At 45.6% G+C, this 21,635-nt stretch overlaps 1 long non-coding RNA gene and 13 other non-coding genes across 15 annotated transcripts; 8 read left to right on the plus strand and 6 right to left on the minus strand.

Annotated features, from left to right (window-relative positions):
- The first annotated feature begins 1,804 nt into the window (after nucleotides 1-1,804).
- LOC148656858 (uncharacterized) lies at nucleotides 1,805-9,639 on the plus strand. 2 transcript variants are annotated; one of them, XR_015940832.1, is made up of 4 exons: nucleotides 1,805-2,071; nucleotides 5,812-5,922; nucleotides 7,240-7,325; nucleotides 8,397-9,639. It is a non-coding gene; the product is annotated as an uncharacterized LOC148656858 (long non-coding RNA). The 2 variants fall into 2 exon arrangements; XR_015940831.1 differs by lacking the exon at nucleotides 1,805-2,071 and having other exon boundaries at nucleotides 4,168-5,922.
- On the minus strand, nucleotides 1,868-1,939 carry trnaq-cug (transfer RNA glutamine (anticodon CUG)). The gene has a single exon. It is a non-coding gene; the product is annotated as a tRNA-Gln (tRNA).
- Nucleotides 2,360-2,447, minus strand: trnay-gua (transfer RNA tyrosine (anticodon GUA)). Its single transcript is given in 2 exon segments — nucleotides 2,360-2,395; nucleotides 2,411-2,447. It is a non-coding gene; the product is annotated as a tRNA-Tyr (tRNA).
- trnar-acg (transfer RNA arginine (anticodon ACG)) lies at nucleotides 2,866-2,938 on the plus strand. Its single transcript has one exon. It is a non-coding gene; the product is annotated as a tRNA-Arg (tRNA).
- Nucleotides 9,640-12,386: 2,747 nt separating the features above from the next.
- On the plus strand, nucleotides 12,387-12,458 carry trnae-cuc (transfer RNA glutamic acid (anticodon CUC)). The gene has a single exon. It is a non-coding gene; the product is annotated as a tRNA-Glu (tRNA).
- Nucleotides 12,459-12,715: 257 nt separating this feature from the next.
- On the minus strand, nucleotides 12,716-12,787 carry trnaq-cug (transfer RNA glutamine (anticodon CUG)). The gene has a single exon. It is a non-coding gene; the product is annotated as a tRNA-Gln (tRNA).
- Nucleotides 12,788-13,049: 262 nt separating this feature from the next.
- trnag-ccc (transfer RNA glycine (anticodon CCC)) lies at nucleotides 13,050-13,120 on the plus strand. Its single transcript has one exon. It is a non-coding gene; the product is annotated as a tRNA-Gly (tRNA).
- A 1,155-nt stretch (nucleotides 13,121-14,275) lies between these two features.
- On the minus strand, nucleotides 14,276-14,363 carry trnay-gua (transfer RNA tyrosine (anticodon GUA)). The gene is given in 2 exon segments: nucleotides 14,276-14,311; nucleotides 14,327-14,363. It is a non-coding gene; the product is annotated as a tRNA-Tyr (tRNA).
- Nucleotides 14,364-15,321: 958 nt separating this feature from the next.
- Nucleotides 15,322-15,394, plus strand: trnar-acg (transfer RNA arginine (anticodon ACG)). The gene has a single exon. It is a non-coding gene; the product is annotated as a tRNA-Arg (tRNA).
- A 644-nt stretch (nucleotides 15,395-16,038) lies between these two features.
- On the plus strand, nucleotides 16,039-16,110 carry trnae-cuc (transfer RNA glutamic acid (anticodon CUC)). The gene has a single exon. It is a non-coding gene; the product is annotated as a tRNA-Glu (tRNA).
- A 944-nt stretch (nucleotides 16,111-17,054) lies between these two features.
- On the plus strand, nucleotides 17,055-17,126 carry trnaq-uug (transfer RNA glutamine (anticodon UUG)). The gene has a single exon. It is a non-coding gene; the product is annotated as a tRNA-Gln (tRNA).
- Nucleotides 17,127-19,289: 2,163 nt separating this feature from the next.
- trnay-gua (transfer RNA tyrosine (anticodon GUA)) lies at nucleotides 19,290-19,377 on the minus strand. Its single transcript is given in 2 exon segments — nucleotides 19,290-19,325; nucleotides 19,341-19,377. It is a non-coding gene; the product is annotated as a tRNA-Tyr (tRNA).
- Nucleotides 19,378-20,332: 955 nt separating this feature from the next.
- On the plus strand, nucleotides 20,333-20,405 carry trnar-acg (transfer RNA arginine (anticodon ACG)). Its single transcript has one exon. It is a non-coding gene; the product is annotated as a tRNA-Arg (tRNA).
- A 925-nt stretch (nucleotides 20,406-21,330) lies between these two features.
- On the minus strand, nucleotides 21,331-21,402 carry trnaq-cug (transfer RNA glutamine (anticodon CUG)). Its single transcript has one exon. It is a non-coding gene; the product is annotated as a tRNA-Gln (tRNA).
- Between the last annotated feature and the right edge of the window lie 233 nt (nucleotides 21,403-21,635).

Genomic DNA, 21,635 nt, shown 5'->3' on the forward strand with positions numbered 1-21,635 from the left:
GAGCTGCAGGGTGATATGTCTCCTAGCAATAAACTGGCACGGGGTTCTTGGCCACCACCAGACGGCTCAGGCGGCTGGCTCTTCAAACCATCACCTCTTGCCAGGGGGTGACGGAGGCATCAGGTACCCAATCTCCAGAGGTTAAGGGGTCAGGCGCCCAGTTTTCCCAGTCCTCCACAGCACCAGGAAACAGGGGAAGGAAGACAGCAGCAGCCTCTGTCACAGCTCCCTCTGGCCAGCCCACCAGCCATCGTCATCACACCCTCCAGGGGGAATCCGGGCCTGACCCTCAAACCCAAACTGGGGATGCTGGGGATGCTGGGGATTGAACGGGGGGCCTCATACATGCAAAGCATGTGCTCTACCACTGAGCTACATCCCCGACTAACACCCTCATCACCTAATATAATAACCTTCGCCATCCTCTTCTTCATCCCCTGCCCCACACCGTCCTGGGCCACTGACTGAGGCTCTGTGTCCAGTAAGGCTCCTGCTACATCACCATCGTTAAGCCATGATCTACTGCATTACATGGTTCACTCTGGGGCCCTTACTCATTAGAGACAGATATCTGGGTGCCATCACCTTCCTCCTCCTCGCTCCCAGCACACAGAGCCCTCTCCCTCCGCCAGCCGCCTGTTCCTGCTCCACCTCTCAGAAACCCTGACGCACTGGGAACCTTATCTACCTGTGCTCAAGCACAGACTGACTGATGGGTGAACACTTGTGTACCAGTGAGGACAGGGGAAGGGGAGCAGGAAACCAGGCCCTGACTGGAGCAGAGTGCTCAGGGTGCCGAGAGCTGACATTGTCCTCCACTGTCCTCCACTGTCCTCCTCCAGCTGCTTGTTCCTGCTCCATCGCTCAGCAGCACTAACGCACTGGTGACCCAGAATACTATACCTGTGCTCACGTAGGGATTGATCGTTGAGCACTTGTGTACCTGTGAGATGAGGTTGCACATACATGGGACGGGTTTTTTTCAGCTGTGAAATGAATGAATTCCTCTTGTTTTACACATCTCACTCGATTGGTTTGTGTACCAGCTGCAGAGATCTGCAGGCACTGCTTTGCACATTCATTGTGCCTGACATTTACATTTCGTGTGGACACAATCAAAATGATCTAGTGATTTGCAAAACATGCAACAAAGAGAAGATGTATTTTTTGAGGAAGGAGAGTTTTAAGCAATGAAACAAATGTATTGAAAACAATTGCACTGCTAGATCTCATTTAAAGTACCGCAGTTTTATAGTCGTGGATCGACCATTTGCTATAAGAGCTCTATGAAGCCGTAAGTGCCGCGTTCACCAGCTTCACTGAGCTGTGATTGTCCGCCCTTGCCCCGCTAGCAGAGTGCGCGCTATTATCGCTACATAGACTGAATGAGAATCCAGCAGATCTTATTTACTCTTTCTTACACACAGCAGCTCTCAGTGTCGCTGCTGTCGCTACACAGACTGTAAAAGCGTGTCGAGTGCGCTCTGTGTCCTGTTAAGATCGCTGTCTTCTCTTCACAGACAGTGAAAGAGCCAACCGTCTCCCTGGTGGTCTAGTGGTTAGGATTCGGCGCGGCCCGGGTTCGATTCCCGGTCAGGGAATGACATTCGTTTTGTTTTGTTTTGTTTTGTTTTTAAATCCGCTTAGGAGCAATGAACTTGAACAAAATGCAGCAAATATTTTAATCCTGTTGAAACATTGTAACAGAGTGAATGAATGAATTTGTTTCTCGCAGATTTCACGAGAACAGGGTAAGAACGTGAATAAAAATACATTCGTGTGGCAGTCTCTAATCTACGGAACCTGCTGTTTTGCTCCGGCAGTAATTTTTTTACAGTTCCTTAAACGAAAGTAAAAGTCACCGCTTAGGTTCTACCGAGATTTGAACTCGGATCGCTGGATTCAGAGTCCAGAGTGCTAACCATTACACCATAGAACCAAGACATAAGTGCTACAGCTACAGGTTCCCACTGTGATCATCTGCGAGTTCAACCTGCCTCCGTGAGATTACGATGTCTGTGTGATGTTGATGCTCTGCTGCAGCCGCTGTGCATCTGAGCCCTACAAACAGGTCCGTCCGCTTTCAGTCTCACAGACACGTCCGCACTCCCGCTTAACAATCACCGATCAATAACCATCGGGCTCCAGATACTCCGCTCCTGCGCTCTGAGTCATTTGTGAGAGGAAAGTAGTTCTCTGTCAGGACGTGTGACGAGTTTTTAACGGTAAAAACAGGACATTCACAAGTGAGGACAATAAACACCGATAACTTTTGCTTCAGCCTTTATTGAGCTTTCGATAAACCTCTGATATTTGCTATTTTTCATTTTCGATGTCAGAGAACAATAGAACAACGCCTTCTTTCGAGCCGGAATCGAACCAGCGACCTGAGGATTCCCAGCGGTTTCCACTACAGTCCTCCGCTCTACCAACTGAGTTATCGAAGGGACAGCAAAACGTATTATTTATATTTTGATTTAATTTCGAATTACAAAGCAGAAAACCGAGGTCCTGACTCTCTGTGGTCATTAAACAAACCCAGGGCTTTTCTTGAAGAGAGTAGGGGTGTAACCCTGGCATCTCAAGTCTGGAAGCTGTGACAGCTGTATGATGTTTTGGAAGAAAACGGTGTTTCTTTGACGTCGAAATCAAGGGGAATTTGAACGTGACACAAGCAGACAAGTAATTAGTCTTTCGTCAAAGTCATTGCTGGCAGACAGGAGCAGTAAAAGATATTAGGAGATGTAATTTTTAAAAGACAAAATGTAGAAAACGCGTGTATCCAAGTTAGAAAAGTTGGAGCGGGGCGATGCCGTACCAGTAGCGGCGCGGAGCTCACTGTAGTGCGGTGCAGCTCTGTCAGCGGGGCCAGTGGCGCAATGGATAACGCGTCTGACTACGGATCAGAAGATTGTAGGTTCGACTCCTGCCTGGCTCGTCTTTCTTTTAAACACATCGGGCTGCTCACTAGCACATTACCTTCTGTTCATTGTTAGTAGCCTTAGCTAATCAAGGCCCGTATCGCCACCAAGAATGATCCAATCACAGTATCCGCTCTCAGTCTTGATAGTTTTCTCCAATCGCAGCGCTCCCTGCTGCCAAGTGTCGTGCTGGGAGTTTAATGTAGTTTAATCAGCAGCATGTGAGCTCCTGAAGAAAACAAAGTTTACTTGTGGGCGGATTCTCACATGTGGGGTCTTCCCTTGTGCTCCTGCGTCAATTGTATCAATAAAGCATCACTTTCCGTGGGGATCGGTCTCTCAGACACGTCCGGACTCGCTCTCCACCATCTCCCTGGGTGCTGAGAGATTGATCTCCTAAAACCTGAAAGCGAAAATAAACCACGGAAATATTATCCTTCAAACACCTTCGAGTCTCAAACCGTCTCGCTATGCAAGCATATCTTAGTTCCAAGCAGATCTTATTTTCTCTTTCTTACACACAGCAGCTCTGAGTGTCGCTGCTGTCGCTACACAGACTGTAAAAGCGTGTCGATCGCTCTCTGTGTCGTATTAAGATCACCGGCACGAATCCCAGTTATCGCTATTCAATTACAAGTCCCGACGCCCGCGTCTGGTCTAGAAGACCAAAACCTCACATCAGAGGCAGGCACGGATTGTTTTGTGTTTGTGTCCGCCGTGGTACAGTAGCGTTCAGCAGCCTAGGTAATTGTTGCTTAACTTGTGTGTGTGTGAGAGAGAGAGACAGTATGTATCATAAGGTTCCGCTAATTCTGCTGATTATACCAATCGAGGATTGCATTGGAAATTGGAGGGTGAGCACGGAGAGGTTCTAAAATTTCCCCTGTAAACACATGACAAGATTTGGAATGCATGACTAATATTAAGATAATATTGACGGATAGATGCGAGTGTGCATTTTACAGATAACTATTCAGATCGCCTCTAAATGTCCTGCAGTGTTTTTAAGTGAACGACGTTTACAGAGCTAAAATACATCCAAAGTATGTATTTGACGCTTTCATTAGCACACTATCTTGCAATTAAAGGTACGATGAATTGGCACTGTAATGCGACTATAACAATTGAGTGTTAAGTCTTGTGGGAAGTCACGAATTTCTTTTGGCATCGAAAATAGAAAACTGTAGCATTGGCGCGGACGGACACAGAGATTCATACAGTCGTTGAATGAAACACGTGCCTTTATTTCTCGGCACAGGCAGCACAGCACCCCCGCGCCCCTGCGCTAGCAGAGAGAGTGAGCGAGCAGGTAGTTACACAGCGGTAGGGTGGCAATTGGGTACAAGTATGAAAGGGGTGCGAAACCAGGGAACTATTTACAAGAATGCGGGCGATCTCACCAAACTGTACGCCCGTTTTGCAGTCAGCGGCTTTCCTAGTACCCCAGCCGGGCGCTCTTCGGCCGCAGCGCCAGGCGAATGGCTACAGTACTCATTTCGTGGGTTTCATACAAGTTTAGAAGCATCATGAAGAATCAAACAAGATCTTCAGAACGTAATATTTTAATACCTTTGCAGTTTTTATTCTCATGGCGCCTCACTCAATATTACCCTTGGGGTGATGCATTTACTGATGCATTTACAACCTGTGGTTGTAATGTATGTAAAATCACCGAGATCACCGTGATTGTTGGGGTATGTCATATCGCGATATGCGGGCTTCATGTCGTGACATGGTGCAGGGGTGTTTTGTCGAGGTATGTCATATCGTGATATTTGGACTTAATGTCGCTAGTGGCGCCATGACAGTGGTGGGCCAGTCGCAATGGGTCTCACGATGTGATCGTGATGCCCGCACTCCTATCGTGACATGCTATCGGAGTCGTGACCTTGCTGTGGATGCCATGACGTTCTTTGTCTGCTATTCACTTTTGACCTCATTGGCAGCTTGATCCACACCCTCACCACTCTTTGTGTAAAGAAGTGCCTCTGTTCTCTGTTTAAAATGGGTCATTCAGACAAATAGAAATTGAATGATAATTTATACATATTAAGATCACCTTGTTGCACTAGTCTGTCCTGCTTTAAGTAATTACTAAGACATTTGTAAGATAATAATAATAAGATTAATTATTTTTATAAGGTAATAAGATTCAAAGCATCAGGAGGAAGAGAATCAGACAGTGCCACTTGTCTGTCCACTGTATCACTACAGGCCTGTGTGGGCTTGAATTAGACATAGTCCCTTTGGCATCTATTCTGAATGATGGGTTTTTAAATGTCTAACTTATTATTATTATGGGCTGGGGGAGCCCATTAGATAAGAGTTTCACTTATCACTTTATTCACAGTCAGACAAAAGGAAACTGATATAACTCTTTGCTGTGGACACCTACTGCATGAACCTCCCCTAAATCTCTAAATGGTCAGATTTCACTGAATGACAGCTAGTTTCACCTATCAGAGCACTGCTTTCACATTGAGCGTTGGATCTCTCTCACTCATTCATTTTTTCTGTGGGTATTATTTGGATTCAGGTCCAGATACGTGACAAGAGTTTTTGCAGCTACGTAGTAAGAACATTGGGTTTTTGATACTTTGTGATTTAACAAGGTTTTACATTTACGATATTAGGTCTTTACTGTAAAAATTGCAAATAAGCAGTTTGTGATCTTTGAAAAGAGTGCATCTTTTTATTGTATAATCAGGAAAATAATCTTATAAAAATGAAGGAAAAGTTGTTTTGTTTCTTAAGATCTATAGTTTGTGGTGCTGTCTTTCAATTTTCCTGCAAAAGTTGATTAAATATACAAGTGAAGCTGTATATGCTTTAATTTATTAACTCAATACTGGGTCATAAATTTGTTTTGTTTTTTAAAATAATATTTTAGTCTCAACAGAGCCTACAGTCCCGATTGTGCTGGGAGTCCTGTCTGTGATTGTGGTGGTTGTTTCTGCTGCACTGTGCTACTGGAAACACTTGAGAGACAAGAACAAAGAAGGTAAGAGTCTACAGTATTTTCTAGTGTATCCCTAATCGATAAGAGGAGCTCATCCAGATGTTTCTTGGAAGAAGCCAGGACATCGGCTTCAATGACTGGCTCAGCAACACTGTCCCACACTCCCACCACCCTTTGTGTAAAGAAGCGCTTCCTGATCACAGTTTTAAATGATCTTCCACATAGTTTCCACTTCTGTCCTTTGCTTGAGTTTTCACTGTTGAAAACAGAAGAATCCCTGGGTTGAGGGCTGAAGTTTGAGAACTTTGATCTCTTATATCCGGTCCCCACTAGTCTTCCAGTTCAACACCAGATATGTCCTGTTTCTTAAGAACGTCAGTGTAGAACATTCCTTTAAACTCTGACGTTCTCAACACTGATCAGCCATATTATTGAAAAAAGTATGCAGTATTCTTAGAGTAATTTTAACACCCCTTGATTTAAAGTCTATGATTCTGAATGTTTGTGTCAGTAAAACAAGATTAGTCTTAATAAAATCTTGCTTTCCCAATTTTCAGTGTTCATGACTGAGTGATTCTCTGTTATCTCCTCTCTCACTGTGTCTCCTGTACTGTTGTGTGTGTTCTCTGTTTTCCCTCCTGTGCCTGTGCTGTCTATATCTTCCAAGATAAAGCAAGATGGTTAAGGGCACACTCATTCCAGACAGAAATGGCCTGTGGAGGGCTGGGGGTAGAAAAGATGAATAATGGGAAACAGGTGTGAATGATACTCACTGAAGCCGAGCAGGAGAGAGAGGCCACAGGGAGCTTTTGCTACAAGCAAAACCCTGTAGCGTAGAGAACAGGGCATTGGTGCCAGCACATCCGTGACCAGCTTTCATGTCAAAGCGAGCAGAAACTGTATTTTAAAATTGAAAATTTGACCACACCCAACAGCTGTCCTATATTTTAGGAAACTCTGATTTCCTTAATTCTGAAATCCTTATGAGGAAGACATGTTAGTGGTATATTTTTAAGAATAGGCAGATTCTCATTCTCTTTGAGGCTTCTGGATTTTAGGAAGGGAAATTTAGCTCAGAGTCATATTCTGTCATTATAAATAAAGACGGTATTTTGTCTTATTGGCTTGTTACGCATAATACAGGATTTCAGATTACTGGGTAAACACTCTGGGTTTTCAGGGACGGTAGAACGCTGGCCTGGGATTACTCCTCCTGTCTCTCACTGTGCCTCCTGTACTGTTGTGTTTATTACTGAGGGATTCTCTGTGATCTCCTCTCTCTCGCTGTACCTCCTGTCCTGTTGCGTGTGTTTATTACAGATTGATTCCCTCTTGTCTCCTCTCTCTCGCTGTGTTAAGGTCCTCACAGTGATGTCGTGTACGCTGACGTACAGCTCAGCTCCTCCGAGCCCCGGACTCCGGGGTCAGCTCCCAGCCCCAAGCCGGTGAGTCACTGTCTCTGTCCGACTGCTGTCCCGACTGGTCACTGACTGTCCTGCTCTCAGAGCTCGGTTTGACACTCCCTGACCTCTGCCATGGACGGGTTGAGGCAGCTCAGTCTCCTCTGGAACAGTGGGGCTGAGACTGAGAAGGGGTTTGATCCAGGCAGAGAAAGGTTGAGCCCAGGGTCCTGTTTCACACTCAGTGGTGAAATAAGGACACAGAGTCACAAGCGGAAACCAAAGGGGAATTAGTTTAGGATTAGTTTAAGATTTGCTCATCTACAAAAAACTACAAATAATAATAACTTACACTTAAATAGGCTTTTCTGGACACTCCACTCAAAGCGCTTTACAGGTAATGGGGACTCCCCTCCACCACCACCAATGTGCAGCCCCACCTGGATGATGCGACGGCAGCCATAGTGCGCCAGAACGCTCACCACACATCAGCTATCAGTGGGGAGGAGAGCAGAGTGATGAAACCAGTTCATAGAGGGGGATTATTAGGAAGCCACGATTGATAAGGGCCAATGGGAAATTTGGCCAGGAGATCGGGGTTACACCCCTACTCTTTTTGAGAAATGCCCTGGGATTTTTAAATACCACAGAGAGTCAGAACCTTGGGTTTACATCTCATCCGAAGGACAGCGCCTGTTTACAGTATAGTGTCCCCATCACTATACTGGGGCATTAGGACCCACATGGACTGCAGGGTGAGCACCCCCTGCTGGCCCCACTAATACCTCTTCCAGCAGCAACCTTTTTTTCCCAGGAGTCTCCCATCCAGGTACTGACCAGGCTCACACTTGCTGAGCTTCAGTGGGCTGCTAGCTGTGAGTTGCAGAGCGATATGGCTGTTGGATTATTAAGCAGGATGGGTCAAATGGCCTCCTCTCATTTGCAAACAGTGCAATTAGTCTCCTGTTCTTTCTCCATGGACATGCCTGGTTATTGTTGACTGATGGAACTCTAGTCCAGTCTTATCTTCCAGCCTCTGACAGGCCATAGTTGACGATCATGTGCTCATTCTTCAGCTCCTGTGCTCGGTGTCTCACCCCGACTCTCTCTCGGCAGGATGCTGATGAGCCCTGTGTCTATGCTGTCATTAACACTTAATCATCTGCCTCGCCCCACCTCATGGGGGTCCGGGAGATGACACTCTTCCTGGATCACCATAGGTCAAAGGTCAAGGTCAGCATCTCCTGGTGCAGCACACCGGGTGTGGTCTCATGTCAAACTGCAGAGGACTCTGGGAGCCGGCGTGAGATCATATTGAGTGCCGTCCGACAGCAAGGGCCCAGTGGAAAAAAGTCAGACTGGACAAGTGGTCGCTGCAGTCCCATCATTCCTAAAATGTGTGACCTGAGCTTGGCCAAAGATCACAGTCATTGAGTTTGAAACGCCGCTGCAACAGGAATGATTCCCAGTGCACCTCCCGTTCCAGAAACTGCAGGTCACTTTCAGACATTGTGGTAGACGCACGCCTCTGGACTTTCTGTTTTCTCTGCAGCAGTGTGAGTCTAAAGCAGTAGTGCTTGAATTAGAGCATGATAGTTTATTCACTACTTGTGACTTCTGTCAACATCCTTTCATTATTCTGCGTAAATAGCCACAGAGGCTGGAAACAGTAGTGGGACAGTAGTGCTGTCGCGCGAGATGTCGGTGATATCATTGCTTCAGCCATTCCATCCTGAACAAGTCAATAACTGTCAAATATATTTGTGTCCATTTTGGAAGTCCACAGAGCAGTGCAATAAATTACACTTTATATTGTCATAAGCAACACATTCTTTTTAGCATTTCACAAGGTATTGCACATGCAAGTAAACTCTAATATCCTCTAAATCCAAACATAACATGTATTTTCCCAGCAGTGAAACCATTTTCTAAATATTAAACATATTAATGAGACAACACTTGCCACAACAATAAAAGCACATACAGCCCTATCAGTCATTTTCATCAGCTTTTAGCCTCCAGATCAAAACACATCACAACAGGATACAAGAAACAAGACAACCTCTACTTCTGATCTGTATATTTTAAATCTTAGATATAAAAACATTGTTCTGATGAGTTAGTATGAGAGATGCTTGATATCAAAATAACACACACTGCTAATTTGGCTAGGAAAGCCAGGACAGATGGCAGGATATGGCTTTATAAAACCTCCTACGAACTTTGTTCTAGCAGTTTCAGATTTTTATCCAGTAGTAGACATATTGGAGAAGTTTGAGAAAAAAACTGTATTCCTGCATGTGCTACACCTTGAAAAATTGACTCTTGAATTAATAAAACGATATGTGTTTGTTGTTTTTTTCTGCTCTTGTTTTGGATATTTCTTTCTAGAGTATAGAGTTTAAGAGTGTAGTACTGTATTGAGTGTGTACTGAGTAAGACATAACAAAATCCAATGTTTCTGACTGGATGACCATGGGGTTCCCTTGGTTTCAAGTCCTCACCCAGGCCTGTGCTGTCTATACCTTCCAAGATAAAGCAAGATGTTTAAGGGCACACCCAATCCGGACAGGAATGGCCTCTGGAAAAGACGAATAATGGGAAACAGGTGTGAATGATACTCACTGAAGCTGAGCAGGAGAGAGTGGCCACAGAGAACTTTTAGGGCATTGGTGCCAGCACATCCATGACCAGCTTACATGTCAAGGTGACTTAACTCGACTCAAGGTAATGGGGACTCACCTCCACCACCACCAGTGTGCAGCCCCACCTGGATGATCATCAGTCTGCTCACACACACCAGCTCTCAGTGGGGAGGAGAGCAGAGTGATGAAGCCAGTTCAGAGATGGGGATTATTAGGAGGCCATGATTGGTAAAGCCCAGGGAGAAATTTGGCCAGGACGCCGGGGTAACTGTTTTTGAGAACTTTCCTGGGATTTTTTAATGACCACAGAGAGTCAGGACGTCAGTTTTACGTCTCATCTGAAGGACGGCACCTTTTTACAGTTTAATGTCCCCGTCACTATACTGGGGCATCAGGACCCACATAGACCACAGGGTGAGCGCCCCCTACTGGCCCCTCTAACACCTCTTCCAGCAGCAACCTTATTTTGGGAAGGAAGACAGCAGCAGCCTCTGTCACAGCTCCCTCTGGCCAGCCCACCAGCCATCGTCATCACACCCTCCAGGGGGAATCCGGGCCTGACCCTCAAACCCAAACTGGGGATGCTGGGGACTGAACGGGGGGCCTCATACATGCAAAGCATGTGCTCTACCACTGAGCTACATCCCCAACTAACACCCTCCTCACCTAATATAATAACCTTCGCCCTCCTCTTCCTCATCCTCATCCCCTGCCGCACATTGTCCTGGGCCACTGACTGAGGCTCTGTGTCCAGTAAGGCTCCTGCTACATCACCATCATCAAGCCATGATCTACTGCATGACATGGTCCACTCTGGGGCCCTTATTCATTAGAGATATCTGTGTGCCATCACCTTCCTCCTCCTCGCTTCCAGCACACAGACCCCTCTCCCTCCGCCAGCCGCCTGTTCCTGCTCCACCTCTCAGAAACCCTGACGCACTGGGAACCTTATCTACCTGTGCTCAAGCACCGACTGACTGATTGGTGAACACTTGGGTGAACACTCCAGGGCTGGAGGTATTAATGGCCGGGGAGCAGGAAACCAGGCCCTGACTGGAGCAGAGTGCTCAGGGTGCCGAGAGCTGACATTGTCCACCACTGTCCTCCTCCAGCTGCTTGTTCCTGCTCCATGGCTCAGCAGCACTAACGCACTGGTGACCCAGAATACTATACCTGTGCTCACGTAGGGATTGATCGTTGAGCACTTGTGCACCTGTGAGGTGAGGGTGCACACACTTGGGAGGGGTTTTTTTCAGCTGTGAAATGAATGAATTCCTCTTGTTTTACACATCTCACTCGATTGGTTTGTGTACCAGCTGCATAGATCTGCGGGCACTGTTTTGCACATTCATTGTGCCTGACATTTACATTTCGTGTGGACACAATCAAAATGATCTAGTGATTTTGCAAAGCATGCAGCAAAGAGAAGATGAGGAAGGAGAGTTTTAAGCAATGACTTCTGTTCTAGGAAAACCCGTGTGGTGTGGCAATATCAGTACAGGGGGAGAGGAAAGAGATGAGAGAGACACAGGACACAGAGGAAGAAAAAGGGGGTTGTCTCGAGCTGTGCTCTCAGGTTGTGATCAGGGAAGAGCTGTGTCAGAGTAAACGAGAGTGAGACAGAGAGAGGAACAGCAGGGTTATCTCGAGCTGTGCTCTTGAGTTGCAGTCAGGGTCTGGCAGGAGGAAGTCTGTCTCAGAGAGAGGAAGACGAGCACTGTTGTCAGCTGTGCTCTAGGGATGTGGTCAGGCGCAAAGGTGTGTCAGACTGAACGGTTCCTGGCTTCGCCCAGGCCAGAGGTTTCTCAATCTGCTGTGTCTTCTGTTCAGGTGGACAGGGAGCAGAGAGGCTCCCCTGGGGAGTGAGACAAGAACCCAAAATGAAAGAATATAAGAACAAAACATATAGAGCAAAAGAATACAGGAACTTAAGAACATACAAGCAAATACAAGACAAGAGCAGAAGGAACAGGAGAACGTGTGAACATAAAAGAGCTGGCTAATGAGTGGAGCCCACCTTCAAGCCCACTTGGCTGATGGCTTCTGATCTCGATGGGCACCTACCTTTGTGACTGACCTTCTTCTACGTTTTTGCCTTTTTATGATTTTATGATTTCCTGTCCAGCTCCAGAAACTAAGCTCATATCAATCGGTGTGGAATTCACCAGTAGCTATAAGAGCTCTATGAAGCCGTAAGTGCCGCGTTCACCAGCTTCACTGAGCTGTGATTGTCCGCCCTTGCCCCGCTAGCAGAGTGCGCGCTATTATCGCTACATAGACTGAATGAGAATCCAGCAGATCTTATTTACTCTTTCTTACACACAGCAGCTCTCAGTGTCGCTGCTGTCGCTACACAGACTGTAAAAGCGTGTCGATCGCTCTCTGTGTCCCATTAAGATCACCGGCACGAATCCCAGTTACCGCTGTCTTTTCTTCGCACACAGTGAGAAAGTTGACCGTCTCCCTGGTGGTCTAGTGGTTAGGATTCGGCGCTCTCACCGCCGCGGCCCGGGTTCGATTCCCGGTCAGGGAATGACCTGCGTTTTGTTTGTTTTTTTAAATCCGCTTAGGAGCAATGAACTTGAACAAAATGCACCTAATATTTTAATCCTGTTGAAATTTTGTAACAGAGTGAATGAATGAATTTGTTTCTCGCAGATTTCACGAGAACAGGGTAAGAACGTGAATAAAAATACATTCGTGTGGCAGTCTCTAATCTACGGAACCTGCTGTTTTGCTCCGGCAGTAATTTTTTTACAGTTCCTAAAACGAAAATAAAAGTCACAGCTCAGGTTCTACTGAGATTTGAACTCAGATCGCTGGATTCAGAGTCCAGAGTGCTAACCATTACACCATAGAACCAAGACATAAACACAGCAGCTACAGGTTCCCACTCTGATCATCTGCGAGTTCAAACTGCCTCCGTGAGACTACGATGTCTGTGTGATGTTGATGCTCTGCTGCAGCCGCTGTGCATCTGAGCCCTACAAACAGTTCCGTCCGCTTTCATTCTCACAGACACGTCCGCACTCCCGCTTAACAATCACCGATCCGCTCCTGCGCTCTGAGCATTTGTGAGAGGAAAGAGCGGTCAAGTAGTTGCGTTGACAAAACTTCTTCAGCTGCGCCAGTGGTGTAGTGGTATCATGCAAGATTCCCATTCTTGCGACCCGGGTTCGATTCCCGGCTGGCGCATAACAACGTGGTATCTTTTAAACATTCACAAAGCAACGCAAAATATTGTTATTTTAATCCTGTTGTGGATTACCAATGTAGTTTATCGCAAGACTGTGGTGGACGGACACAGAGCCCTATGCAGCAGCTCTAGACGGTGCTAAGGGAAGCGCCGAGTCTGTTTCAGTACTGGGAGCGAGTATGAGCTCATTCCGGTTCGGTTACTGTCGGACTGGCCAGCAGCTTCACAGGATTATTGCTGTTGGTCCGATACGGTGCTTCCGTCTCACTTAAAACTAACACTAAAGAGCTCGGATTGGAACGGGTGCAGGGCCGAATTAGTACCCGCTATTGACAATCATACAGAAAAGAGTATTAAAGTAAGTTATTATAAACCCTCCCATGTGTTTTTCTATTTTTTAAAAATAAACTGTTAAAAGAGAGTCCTTTGTGAGCTCCTCCTGCGCGCACCGGTGACTGCACACGATCAACTGAAAATCTGGAAGGGATCCGATGACGTCACCACTGCCTGGCAGAATAGGGGCTGTGACGTTGGCGCCGTCAGGAGGTCGAGCAGTGCATTATGGGAGTTGTAGTTAATAAAACACTGCTCCGTCTGTGAGCAGCTATAGCCAGTTCTAATACCCGACTTCCCGTAAGACAGGGTTACAAGTGCACAAACCAAAAACGGCAACACAAAGAAAAATGAGAAAGAAATGCTGTGACATGAAATACTTCTTCCACAGTATTTATTGTGCAGCATTTCTATAGATAACGCTGCGGCAGCAGCACAACGACCTGAAATGCGGGATTGCTCCCAGAAGTTTTTCATGAAGAAGAAAGCCTGTGTATTTCCCGCAATGTGGGGAAAAAGAATAGTTTTCACCAGGCCGCCCTCCACAGAACATTCTACTGTCGTGGTGTTTTTAAGATTTTAGAAAATTATGAGCTCATTCCGGTTCGGTTACTGTCGGACTGTAGAGTCTGTGATTCCAGTCACTGACTGCAGCTCTCTGTCAGGACGTGTGACGAGTTTTTAACGGTAAAAACAGGACATTCAGACGTGAGGGCAATAAACACCGATGACTTTTGCTTCAGCCTTTATTGAGCTTTCGATCAACCTCTGATATTCGCTATTTTCAATTATCGATGGCAGAGAACAACAGAACAACGCCTTCCTTCGAGCCGGATTTGAACCAGCGACCTAAGGATTCCCAGCGGTTCCCACTACAGTCCTCCGCTCTACCAACTGAGCTATCGAAGGGACGACAAGCAGCTCTTTTCTCACCGATTCAGCCCAAATTCGTGCGGTGTTCCTGGTCATTTCAATCGCATTTCGACGTCAGGTTTTGGAAAAAGGAGTATGTTGCAATTAACAAGTATTTCTTTCCAAGTAACACACTGGGGATGATGAAACAATGACACCGCGGAAAATAAAAAGCAGGCAGAAACGGTAATTCTGCGATTCATCCAAGTATTAAAATTGGGAATACAGAGGGGGAACGCGAATCTCCCGGACTCCCAGTTTGAGGTGCGGGAGCGACAGGCGTCAACAGTAAAGCAGCAAGCATGGAAATTCAAATTTCATACTTAATACAAGGGCTCAAAATCAAAACCAAATCCAAATAATAAAGTCAATTGAACACTTAACGTTTAATAACGCAGAATACCCTTATATCGACAAAGAGGCTTTACTTATATTTTCATTTATTTTTGAATTACAAAGCTGACGGAGCAGTCCTTGACATTCAAACACATGCAAAAAAGATTATCTGTTGTATTTTAACAGAAACGCCTTTCTTACTTTAATGGGGACACTATACTGTACAAGAGGCGCCGTCCTTTCGGATGAGACAGAAAACCGAGGACCTGACTCTCTGTGGTCATTAAAAAACCCCAGGGCTTTTCTTGAAGAGTAGGGGTGTAACCCTGGCATCGAAAGTCTGGAAGCTGTGACACTTGTATGATGTTTTGGGGAAAAAAACGGTGTTTCTTCGATGTCGAAATCAAGCGGAATTTGAACGTGACACAAGCAGACACGTAATTAGTCTTTCGTCAAAGTCTTTGCTGATAGACAGGAGCAGTAAAAGATATTAGGAGATGTTATTGTAAAAGATAAAATGTAGAAAACGCGTGTATCCAAGTTAGAAAAGCTGGAGCGGGGCGATGCCGTACTAGTAACGGCGCAGAGCTCACTGTGGTGCGGTGCAGTTTTATTAGCGGGGCCGGTGGCGCAATGGATAACGCGTCTGACTACGGATCAGAAGATTGTAGGTTCGACTCCTACCCGGCTCGTCTTTCTTTTAAACACATCGGGCTGCTCACTAGCACATTGCCTTCTGTTCATTGTTAGTAGCCTTAGCTAATCAAAGCCCGTATCGCCACCAAGAATGATCCAATCACAGCATCCGCTCTCAGTCTTGATAGTTTTCTCCAATCGCAGCGCTCCCTGCTGCCAAGTGTCGTGCTGGGAGTTTAATGTAGTTTAATCAGCAGCATGTGAGCTCATGAAGAAAACTAAGTTTACTTGAGGGCGGATTCTCACATGTGAGGTCTTCCCTTGTGCTCCTGCGTCAATTGTATCAATAAAGCGTCACTTTCCATCGGAATCGGTCTTTCAGACACGTCTGAACTCGCTCTCCACCATCGCCCTGCAGTGCTGAGAGAACGATCTCCTAAAATCTGAAAGCGAAAATAAACCACGGAAAAATAATCCTTCAAACACCTTCGAGTCTCAAACCGTCTTGCTATGCAAGCAAATCTTAGTTCCAAGCAGATCTTATTTTCTCTTTCTTACACACAGCAGCTCTGAGTGTCGCTGCTGTCGCTACACAGACTGTAAAAGCGTGTCGATCGCTCTCTGTGTCGTATTAAGATCACCGGCACGAATCACAGTTACCGCTGTCTTTTCTTCACACACAGTGAAAAAGCTGACCGTCTCCCTGGTGGTCTAGTGGTTAGGATTCGGCGCTCTCACCGCCGCGGCCCGGGTTCGATTCCCGGTCAGGGAACAGTCTACTTTTCCTTCCTTTCTGTCATTACTGCTTCACTGGACACTGAAGATCCGTAGCTTCTTCTAGTCCCAGACTGTCCTGGGGTCAGCTGCTTTGTTGCTCCTCTCCGCTTGTCTCTGTCGAGCACATCTTCCTCACTCACTTCACATACCTCCATATCTTTTCTCACACAATCTATCCATCTCTTTCTAGGCCTGCCTCTTCCCCTGTTACCTTCCACCTCAAATTCCATTACCCTCTTTGTTACTTCCTCAACGTCCCTCCTCATGATATGCCCATACCACCGTAACCTCGCCTCTCGCATCTTCTCAACTACATCCACCACCCTACATCGTCTACGGATTTCTTCATTTCTGATCTTATCCATCATTGAAATCTGCAGAATCCATCTCAACATCCTCATTTCAGTTCTTCTCATCAAGTTCTCTTCCCTCTTTCCAACTTCCAAGCATTCAGCTCCATATAGTAGTACAGGTCTAATCACAGTCTTGTACATTTTGCACTTTAACTTTCTAGGAATTCTCCTGTCACAGATTATTCCAGTTATTCCCCTCCACTTGTTCCATCCAGCTTTCACTCTTTGTTTTACTGCCTCCGGTGTTTCTCCTCCCTTTACCAGTTTTGATCCAAGGTATTTAAAGCCATCAACCTGTTTCAGTTTTCCTCCATTTGTCTCCTCAACATTGGTCATAGTATCTCCTCTTCTCTCCATTACCATTATTTCAGATTTTTCTGCATTCATTTTCAGTCCACCCTTTTCCAGACTCCTCTGCCATTTGAACACTTTCTCCTGTAGTTCTACTTCTGAATCTGCCATCAGTGCCACATCATCAGCAAAGATGAGTTCCCAAGGCACTTCTCTTTTTACCTCCTCTGTCAGTGTGTCAATAATGACACAGATGATCAAAGTGGGGATCTGTGGACTACGGTTTTTAGTATGTGGTTCCATGGTGTAATGGTTAGCACTCTGGACTTTGAATCCAGCGATCCGAGTTCAAGTCTCGGTGGAACCTAAGCAGCGTACGTTTTAAGATCCAGAGTCAAATTCAGATAATGTGCTTGATGAAAGCAGCTCTTTTCCGAATCTGATCTGCTCGCCCAACACGGTTCGCTTTCCTACTGAAAGAGAGAAGCAGAGTAAGGAGAAAGTATTTCAAACTTCTCAACTGAGTGAAACAACAATAACATGGCCTAAAATTACGCTAATAAAAGAGAGAACTAAAGTCTGGAAGCCGTGACAGCTGTATGATGTTTTGGAAGAAAACGGTGTTTCTTTGATGTCAAAATCAAGCGTAATTTGAACGTGACACAAGCGCACAAGTAATTAGTCTTTCGTCAAAGTCATTGCTGGCAGACAGGAGCAGTAAAATATATTAGGCGATGTTATTTTAAATGACAAAATGTAGAAAACGCGTGTATCCAAGTTAGAAAAGTTGGAGCGGGGCGATGCCGTACATAAACACGTGGTTTCTTTCACAACATTCACAAAGCAACGCAAAATATTGTTATTTTAATCCTGTTGTGGATTACGAATGCAGTTTATCGAAAGACTCAGACGGACCCAGAACCCTATGCAGCAGCTCTAGACGGTGCTAAGGGAAGCGCCGAGTCTGTTTCAGTACTGGGAGCGAGTATGAGCTCATTCCGGTTCGGTTACTGTCGGACTGGCCAGCAGCTTCACAGGATTATTGCTGTTGGTCCGATACGGTGCTTCCGTCTCACTTAAAACTAACACTAAAGAGCTCGGATTGGAACGGGTGCAGGGCCGAATTAGTACCCGCTATTGACAATCATACAGAAAAGAGTATTAAAGTAAGTTATTATAAACCCTCCCATGTGTTTTTCTATTTTTTTTTTAAATGAACTGTTAAAAGGGAGTCCTGTGTGAGCTCCTCCTGCGCGCACCAGAAAATCTGGAAGGGATCCGATGACGTCACCACAGCCTGGCAGAATAGGGGCTGTGACGTTGGCGCCGTCAGGAGGTCGAGCAGTGCATTATGGGAGTTGTAGTTAATAAAACACTGCTCCGTCTGTGAGCAGCTATAGCCAGTTCTAATACCCGACTTCCCGTAAGACAGGGTTACAAGAGCACAAACCAAAAACGGCAACACAAAGAAAAATGAGAAAGAAATGGTGTGACATGAAATACTTCTTCCACAGTATTTATTGTGCAGCATTTCTATAGATAACGCTGCGGCAGCAGCACAACGACCTGAAATGCGGGATTGCTCCCAGAAGTTTTTCATGAAGAAGAAAGCCTGTGTATTTCCCGCAATGTGGGGAAAAAGAATAGTTTTCACCAGGCCGCCCTCCACAGAACATTCTACTGTCGTGGTGCTTTTAAGATTTTAGAAAATTCACAAAAACGTCTCATCAAGAGCTCAACACGCGCTCGCCCCTCAGCGCTGCCCTCTTCCCTAACAACAGATTATTATGAGAACCTATTTCCATTTTGAACACTTTTCACGCGTGACGCTTTTTTGTGTTACTGTTTTTGTTTGTGCACTCATTTTTTGTGTTTCCATTTTTTCTCTGAGTACTATTTTTAGTTTGTGCACTCTTTTTTGTTTCTGTGTTTGGCACTTCTGGTTCACCGTACGTTTATGACCGACATCATAATGTAATGGAAAAAGGAAAAATGCGATTCGAATACCTCAATTGATTTATGAAGAGAAATGATCAAGCCTAAGTCTTTTTCGGGCTTTTGTTCTCCTACATTACCTTTGCTTACTGCTCTGTCTTTCTCACAGCTGAAGAAGGCTCCACGGCCGAAACGCTGTGTTTTGTCTTCTCTTTTCAGCATGGAATAAACCTATTGCTTGTTCCAATTAGTGGTTCGTCAGTCATTGCTGGCAGACAGAAACCGTAGGACGCAGAGCCCTATCCAGCTGCTCTAGACGGTGCTCTGGGAAGCGCTAAGTCTGTTTCAGCACAGGGAGCGAGTATGAGCTCATTCCGGTTCGGTTACTGTCGGACTGTAGAGTCTGTGATTCCAGTCACTGACTGCAGCTCTCTGTCAGGACGTGTGACGAGTTTTTAACGGTAAAAACAGGACATTCACACGTGAGGGCAATAAACACCGATGACTTTTGCTTCAGCCTCTATTGAGCTTTCGATCAACCTCTGATATTCGCTATTTTTAATTATCGATGGCAGAGAACAATAAAACAACGCCTTCCTTCGAGCCGGATTCGAACCAGCGACCTAAGGATTCCCAGCGGTTCCCACTACAGTCCTCCGCTCTACCAACTGAGCTATCGAAGGGACGACAAGCAGCGCTTTTCTCACACATTCAGCCCAAGATCGTGCGGTGTTCCTGGTCATTTCAATCGCATTTCGACGTCAGGTTTTGGAAAAAGGAGTATGTTGCAATTAACAAGTATTTCTTTCCAAGTAACACACTGGGGATGATGAAACAATGACACCTCGGAAAATAAAAAGCAGGCAGAAACGGTAATTCTGCGATTCATCCAAGTATTAAAATTGGGAATACAGAGGGGAAACGCGAATCTCCCGGACTCCCAGTTTGAGGTGCGGGAGCGACAGGCGTCAAAAGTAAAGCAGCAAGCATGGAAATTCAAATTTCATACTTAATAAAAGGGCTCAAAATCAAAACCAAATCCAAATAATGAAGTCAATTGAACACTTAACGTTTAATAACGCAGAATACCCTTATATCGACAAAGAGGCTTTACTTATATTTTCATTTATTTTTGAATTACAAAGCTGACGGAGCAGTCCTTGACATTCAAACACATGCAAAAAGATTATCTGTTGTATTTTAACAGAAACGCCTTTCTTACTTTAATGGGGACACTATACTGTACAAGAGGCGCCGTCCTTTCGGATGAGACAGAAAACCGAGGACCTGACTCTCTGTGGTCATTAAAAAACCCCAGGGCTTTTCTTGAAGAGTAGGGGTGTAACCCTGGCATCTCAAGTCTGGAAGCTGTGACAGATGTATGATGTTTTGGAAGAAAACGGTGTTTCTTCGATGTCGAAATCAAGCGGAATTTGAACGTGACACAAGCAGACACGTAATTAGTCTTTCTTCAAAGTCTTTGCTGATAGACAGGAGCAGTAAAAGATATTAGGAGATGTTATTTTAAAAGGCAAAATGTAGAAAACGCGTGTATCCAAGTTAGAAAAGTTGGAGCGGGGCGATGCCGTACCAGTAGCGGCGCGGAGCTCACTGTGGTGCGGTGCAGCTCTGTCAGCGGGGCCGGTGGCGCAATGGATAACGCGTCTGACTACGGATCAGAAGATTGTAGGTTCGACTCCTGCCTGGCTCGTCTTTCTTTTAAACACATCGGGCTGCTCACTAGCACATTGCCTTCTGTTCATTGTTAGTAGCCTTAGCTAATCAAAGCCCGTATCGCCACCAAGAATGATCCAATCACAGCATCCGCTCTCAGTCTTGATAGTTTTCTCCAATCGCAGCGCTCCCTGTTGCTGTATCGTGTATCGTGCTGGGAGTTTAATGTAGAAGCGCCAGGGAGTGCGTGTGTAGTATGTTCCTTCCTTCTCTCATTGAAAATACTTTTCTTAGCAGAATAACTGTTGTAAAACAACATTATTGATTTAGTTTCTCCAGTGCTGTTCGAGATCAATCTAAATCGGTACGTGGTATTATAACACATCTGGTGTTTGAATGAATTCGGGGACTGTCTGCTTTGTAATTCAAAAATGGATAAAAATGTAATTTAAGCTTGTTTCTCAGCTAATAGAAAATCACCATGGCATTGTCAGATAAGTTGCTGTGTTGCCAGTGTCGCTGGTGTTTATAGACCACTTCCTACTCCCAGACCAGGACAGCGCAGCGCAGTGCTGGACAGGGATACGTCTCACTCACCAACAACCGAAAATGTGTGCCTCTCCAAGACGTTGAAATTCCGCTTGATTTCCAATTCAAAGAAAAAACGGTTTCTTCCAAAAACAGGCTCTGCTTCTCTCTTTTAGTAGTAAAGCAGACTTTATTGGGTGAGTAGATCAGAGAGGCGGGAAGGAGCTTCCTTCATCCAGCACAGAACTTGAATCTGACTCTGGTATCGTACAAACACACCTGTAATAAAGCAAATAAAGCCGAAATAAGGAGGAAAATCTCGTACTTAAGTTCAAGAAGCGATCGCTGATAAGCCAACGATACATGAAAGGTTTACAGTACACATGTAAGATTAACAAAACGGACACCAAGTAGTAAGAGCGAGCTGAAAAGGTAGGTCCCACCGAGATTTGAACTCGGATCGCTGGATTCAGAGTCCAGAGTGCTAACCATTACACCATGGAACCGACATGATGAGCAGCAGCAGTAGGACACAGAGCCCTATCCAACAGGTGTAGACGGTGCTCGGGGAAGCGCTAAGTCTGTTTCAGCACAGGGAGCGAGTATGAGCTCAGTCCGGCTCCCAGCAGCAGGGACGTGCGGAGCAGGGGGGGCTACAGTGGCCCGAGCCCCCGCCCCTTTGCCCTTATTGGCCCAAGTGCCCTTTTCTGCTTCTGGAAAAAAAAGTCCAACCAGTTTG

Source organism: Lepisosteus platostomus, chromosome 8 (genome assembly GCF_059453375.1).
Source record: "Lepisosteus platostomus isolate fLepPlt1 chromosome 8, fLepPlt1.hap1, whole genome shotgun sequence".
NCBI classification, from domain to species: domain Eukaryota; kingdom Metazoa; phylum Chordata; class Actinopteri; order Semionotiformes; family Lepisosteidae; genus Lepisosteus; species Lepisosteus platostomus.